Here is a 7,063-nt window from a genome sequence, read left to right on the forward strand (position 1 = left end):
GTGGAGTACATCGTGATATATATATATATATATATATATATATATATATATATATATATATATATATATATATATATATATATATATATATATATATATATATATAATATATATATATATATATATATATATATATATATATATATATATATATATATATATATATATATATATATAATAACAGTAAGCTACAAACGTCCTTTAATATCCAATTCTCTCTACCTCGGAAATAATATATTTTCATATATGTTACCGAAGGGGAATTTTTAAGATGATAATAAGTTCGTCGTCCCGTGGGCTAGAACCAGCGAAGGACAAGAACTCAGGACTACAGTGGACGCATTAACCCATCCGGCCAGCAAGTGAGGTATAAGTGGATATCGGCTCCCATATACAAAGCCCCCGTCGAACTCAGGTGTTTGTATTTAGAGACGATATCCACCCACATCTGCCATGTTGACCGTGTAATGCGTTTGTCGCACGCAGCCATATTATGAGTTTTTATCACATCACTGTGATTCATATACAATCAGTAAATACAAACGTCCTTTAATATCAATTCGCTCTACCTCGAAATAATATATTTTCATATATGTTACCGAAGGGGAATTTTTAGTTGATAATAAGTTCGTCGTCCCGTGGGCTCGAACCAGCGAAGGACAAGAACTCAGGACTACAGTTCTTGTCCTTCGCTGGTTCGAGCCCACTGGACGACGAACTTATTATCAACTAAAAAATTCCCCTTTGGTAACATATATGAAAATATATTATTTCAAGGTAGAGCGAATTGATATTAAAGGACGTTTGTAGCTTACTGATTATATATGAATCATGGTGATGTGATAAAAGTTATATATATATATATATATATATATATATATATATATATATATATATATATATATATATATATATATATATATATATATATATATATATATATATAAATCATTCGTGTGATAAAGCTGTTATGTCTAGGAGCTTTCTAAGGTTTTTAACTCTTTTTTTTTTTTTTTACTTTTCTTCTTCCTTGCTTGGAGTACTGTTCTCCAGTGTTGTCTCTAGGGTCTGACCCTCATCTTAAACTCCTGGATACTGTTATGAAACCCTCAATTTTATTTTGCCCATTCTTAATGGTGACTTGTGGCGTAGACGTAAATTGAGTTCATTATGTAACAACAAACATTCAGTGCACTCTTCTTCAACGAATATAGTTAGCTGTGCTCGGAAACTTGGGTAAGTCGCTGCTACAAACAGTGTGTTGTTTTCTCGTATCAGGTTTAATATTACTCACATCGGTAGGAGTTTATCTTGTCTACAACTGAAATATGGAATAGTTTATCCAGTGCAGCTGTGGAATCTTGTGATATCCAAATGCTTTAGCGAGGAAGAAGTTCATTCGTTCTCTCTGCTGACGTCTCCTGAATCAGGTACATCGGTTTTATTTTCTGTTCCTGCATATTCATTATTTATCACGTTTTCCTATATTTGTCTCTTTCTGCTGGCTGATTTCCCTTTCCGGCCCTGTGTTCATAAGGGTTTTCAACTGAAGGTTTAAAGAAAAAAGAAAGAAAGAAATTGACAGTTCAAAAGTATCAAAGCATCTAGCTTTAAACAATGACCACAGCTAATCTTACAGGTGTTTAACTTCGTGGCAGATGTAAGTTTACTTTTAAGGACTATACACGAATTGGCAACTTTTCCTTTTCCGTGTAAATTATAGCACGCCTTATTATTCTCCAGCTGTGAATGAACCCTTGCATTATAGAAGTAATTCAATCTATCAGTCAGCAGTGGCTGGGGAAATTTACTTCTTACCACTATACAATAGGCTGGGATTTTTCTTTTGATAATGGCATTTCTTTTTGTTTACGTACGAGGGAGCAGTAGAATCACACCACAAGTGTTCAGCAGTTCCTAGACATTACCCCAACCAATTGTTGCATTTGAAGAGAAGCGGAATTTGTATTAAAGCCAACACAATTACATCGTAGTGAGGACAACGTGATGAAAGGCTGGTTTTTCCACCCACTACGAGTGTAAGCAAAAGTAAGCGCTAGGAAGACTGCCATGGGTAGATGCAATAATGATGAAATATACTGAAAAAGAAATATCTCTTTTCCAAGACGTGACTGCTTTCTATGTTTGCTCACCAGTCAGATCCTGTTGTCAACGCGTCGTGGACAGTTAGCGATTCGATGAAAACCTTTTCTTGTGGAAACGACACCATGTGGTATTTCATGCCATGCCTTTGGAACATGGCGCAATATTCGATCCACATTGCATCAGAAAATTTGATCTGAAATCTTCTATGTGACCGGAAATGGGCGGGTATTAAGAGCCAATCATTGTGTAGAAAATCAAAAAACTCCTTATATGAGAATGACGATTGTCTGTCGTCATTAGCTCCGCCTATACAGGTTATATAAGCTTCCAGAAGAGACTTCCCAAAACACAGTCACACAGGAGTTATTCCCCATTCAGGGGGAGTCACGGCATGGACGCGGATATGACTGCAGTTACTGAGCGGAATAAATGTTTGTTCACTTAAGTGGCATCCGTTCGTGTACTTCATGGTCACTTTATTAAAGGTAAGTAAATTTGGTCGTGTACAGGTAGTAAACTAATATAATTACCTGTATTTATATTGTCGTTAATTCATGCAGTCGAATGGAGTTGTCAATATAGAACTAAATTGAATGAATAAATTGAGAGGGGGGGGAGGAGAGGGGGGGAGGGCGACTTCTCCCCCATCCACAAGAAATTGTAACCAAGGCCTGGCAACGTATTCGAACAGAAACTTGCCCCCATCGACCTACATATATAGGCTATGATTGACAAGTTTGTAGTTTGTAATAAGTAGGAGCAGAGTTTATCCATCACCCGTTTCATGCACGTTTGAAAGTCAAGGTTGGGTTGGGAACGAGTAGTTATGATTTTTCAGTGGTAACTAGTAGTTGCATCTATGGCCAGGACAGTCCAGTCCATGTGTTCTTACGGATACCTTCTCTGTCCAGCCTAACTACATCCATACGCTATGGTCAAGTTTGACGAATGTTGGGACAAAGTCTGGAAAACAACTATTTTTCGTATTTTTCAAAAGTACCTATTAACTACTGCAGTAAAAAGGTACGTTTTCATAGCCTTTTCAGGGATTTTCCTCGAACAGAAATTGTTTCCCAGCGGCCTACATTAGTACCCAGTTATTTTATCAAACAATTTTCGTTTTGCGTTGATTCGTTCAACTTTGTGTCCATATAAGTGTGCTTTCGGGTTTATGGACTCTTCGAAGCTTATGGTTTAAAATAATCGATTTTTTTTTATTAATTACAGTTGTGTATAATTTAAAGTTTAGACGAACATACCATGGACTATAATAGAGCAAAAATACCTTATAGGTTTATAGATGATTTTATGTGCTTACTTTGTGGCTAGTTTTCCGCAGGTTCCTAAAGATCGCCAAATCAAGTGTAAGAATGTGATCGCAACGTGGAGTATTAGGATAGTTATCCTAAAAAGTGTAGTTTTCTATGGAGCTGATGTTACCAATAATAGAAAACGGATAATGTTTCCATTAATGGAGCATAGTATTGTTTAATTCTACGGGAATGGCTATAATTGCAAACCAAAAATTATTTTAAAAATTATATATTAGGTTCAAGGCTCACATCACTGTTTTAAAAGTATCATATAGCATTAGACGCACTAATATGAATATTTTTATACGTAACTGAATAAAAACCCACTTTGAAACCTATGATCAATGCATACTCCATTTTTTTATATATATAATAAGAGCAAGCTTACTTTGCTGCTTTAGACCGTTACGGAATTTAAAGAGCTATTTGCAAATGTAAAGAGGTACTTAGATAAAATCAACTTCTTTAATGTTAGTCTTGGAGTACCAAGTATTTTTTTTTTTTTTAGTTTGCTATTTTCTCAAAACTAATTTCATAAGAAAAAAATTAGGCCTATATGTCAGAGAATGAAATACAGGAATTCACTAAAAACAGAAACATTGATTATGTGTTGATTTTTTTCTAAAAACCTGAAATACAAAACAAAATTCTTAGGCAAACAACTTAGATCTGAGAGGTCGAGTAATTCTGGTGTTCTTATAATTATGTGTAGAACAGTAATTGAAAGTGGGCTATCCCATAAAAGTTCCAAGAAAATCCATTAATTAAACCACCATGTACTGAAAACCCCTTTAAATTTACCGGGAGCTGAGTGTAAAGGCAATAGTTTAACACCAAATAAAAACAAATTCATAGTCCTCTACGAAGCCATAGTTCATAGGTCAGGTACACCATAACTTTTAGCTTACATATTAGCTCCACTTCGAAATATATACATGAGTATGTGCGTGGTGAATGTGTGAGTAAATTTATTTGCATGAAACAGGATTCACAGCAACTCATGTGCAACCTCGATCAAGGAAAATACAATATATATATATATATATATATATATATATATATATATATATATATATATATATATATATATACATATATGTGTGTGTGTGCGTCTGTACTTATAATATATATATATATATATATATATATATATATATATATATATATATATATATATATATATATATATATATATATATATGTGTGTGTGTGTGTGTGTGTGTGTGTGTGTGTGTGTGTGTGTGTGTCTGTATATATAATTGTACTTATAATATATATATATATATATATATATATATATATATATATATATATATATATTGTGACGTGGGCCCTCCGGCTGATGAGTTTAATTATTAATTATTGTGATTTATATAGCTTTGCATTACCTAAGACCCACATAATCCTATCAATTAAGGCTAAAAGTTACCAAAAAAGACAGATAATTAACTTAATTAGATTTGGTCACGAGTTGAAACTAGGTTACTGAGTATTTTGATTTATTCTGAACACATGAATCAAATAAACCACATTACTCAACCATCTATTTCAATAAAAAAAAATAAATGAAAATAAGATAATATTACGGGAGGTAATAACAGCTCCAACTCCGTCCACTTCAGACACAAATATTTTACAGTATGTTTGAGGATGACACAACAGCTTTGAAAACTCTTGTGATGCTCTTATAAGCAATTTTAGGGTATATTTTGGCTACTAGTATTCCAAGAAAGGTTATGACCAGGTTCCAAGGGGTGCCCAATTCTGGAAGAGACGTATCCAGATAACACTTGAATTTCCGGACCTCTCACTTATCCTTAATTGACTGCAAGAGGGGTATCTTAAATCAGGAATATTATGTTAAAACCATGGAGGATACTTTATGCAATCTCACTAGGCAACACTAATTGTACTTCATATAATTGACTTCATAAATGGGTTATGGTTTTACTAAGATTTCCTTAGTCAGTGATTGATAAGAGAGAAACTTGAAACAGAATATAAGGGGAAATCTAAAGGGAGGAACTGGGAGTAATTGTCATCTTCAAACTTACCTTAGGGTAGCTTTTGATATGATCACTTACATCCGGCGCATGGGGTCTGTTGAAGCAATTCCCCTGCTGTACCACAAAGGGTTAAAGGGCAAAGGGGAAAGGTTGAGAGAGAGAACTGGTGCTTGTGCTCTCACTTCAGGTTAACATTGGATTCCCGAGCTGGGTCGAGTGCATGGGTGTTTGCTTGTAAGACTCCTCCCACTTAGTAGCCTGCAGGTAGCCTGAAAAATGACAAAAAGCTCGCCAGTACGAAGGTCAGGGGAAAGTGAGCTTATGGTATACCCTAACCAAAGGTGGCCCTAGTAAAACCCATCCTGTTGGATAGGTCCCTAAACTAAACTTCAAATCCGTCTAAGATGGTTGACTGTTTGGAACACAACAGCCAGCTCTCTGGCTTCCCTCCCTAGACTGTTTTACACAGACGAAGCTTTTTTTTCTTCGTTTTTTGTTATATTTCTACTAGATCAATCAAGGAAGAGAGGTCGAACAGTATAATATTTGCAATATATATATATATATATATATATATATATATATATATATATATATATATATATATATATATATATATATATATATATATATATATGTTAGGAACAATCGTTTGTCGATTGTTCCCTTAGTGGGTTGTTGCCTCCTTTTGTTTTTTTGTTTTTCTTGCTGGCGAGCTGTCGTCTGGTGAATGGCGTCAGACTTCGCCAGTCAGGTTCGATAGCAGCAACGAGGCAGGTTGAGGTCAGCAGCAAGCCAGCTGGAGTAGCAGCAGCAGGTATCCGTACCTGCGAGTCAGGTCTTGGCAGCAGAGCAGTAGAGAAATTCTGAGGACGAGATGGTTGCCGTGTCGGCTCTGTCGTGGTCGTCCAGTGCTGGAGGAGGACGTCTGTACTGTTTTTGGGGACGAGATGGTTGCCGTGTCGGCTCTGTCGTTTTCGTCCGATGTTGGAGGAGGACGCCCACTACTGTTGTTCCTTTATGCTGCTGGATTTTGTATTTGCTGTAATAGTTATTTTACAGTTTTTTTTCATTATTCGTATTATGTTTTTTTTTTTGCTGCCTGTTATTTTTATATTTATGCTGCCTGTGAGTTATGTAATTATCATTTTAGCTGCCTAAGTATTGTTTATTATTGAGCTTTTGGATTCTTTATCAATTTGCTTATGTAATTATTTTTTTTTGGTTTTGATTGTTGCTGCTGCTGTTAAGCGATTAATACATTTGTAATGTTTTGTTCATTTTAGATTGAACCTTGACTCACTGAAAATATGTATATAACTTTATTGTAAATAAATTAATTTTAAGGTAACTTTTTTTTCGGTCAGCTCCTCCCCCTCCTTTGTTTGTCTCTCAAGGAAAGTCATTTCAGCCCAATTGCTTGTTTATTTTAAAGAACCTGTATATCTCGAGGGGCGAGATCCTAATAATATATATATATATATATATATATATATATATATATATATATATATATATGTGTGTGTGTGTGTGTGTGTGCGTGTGTGTGTATGTGTGTGTCTTTTGTATATACAGTACATCTCCATTATACTAATTTTGGTTAGATAATGTATATCAAATGATCGATTTCTGAACAAT

This window comes from Macrobrachium rosenbergii, chromosome 10 (genome assembly GCF_040412425.1).
Source record: "Macrobrachium rosenbergii isolate ZJJX-2024 chromosome 10, ASM4041242v1, whole genome shotgun sequence".
NCBI lineage: Eukaryota > Metazoa > Arthropoda > Malacostraca > Decapoda > Palaemonidae > Macrobrachium > Macrobrachium rosenbergii.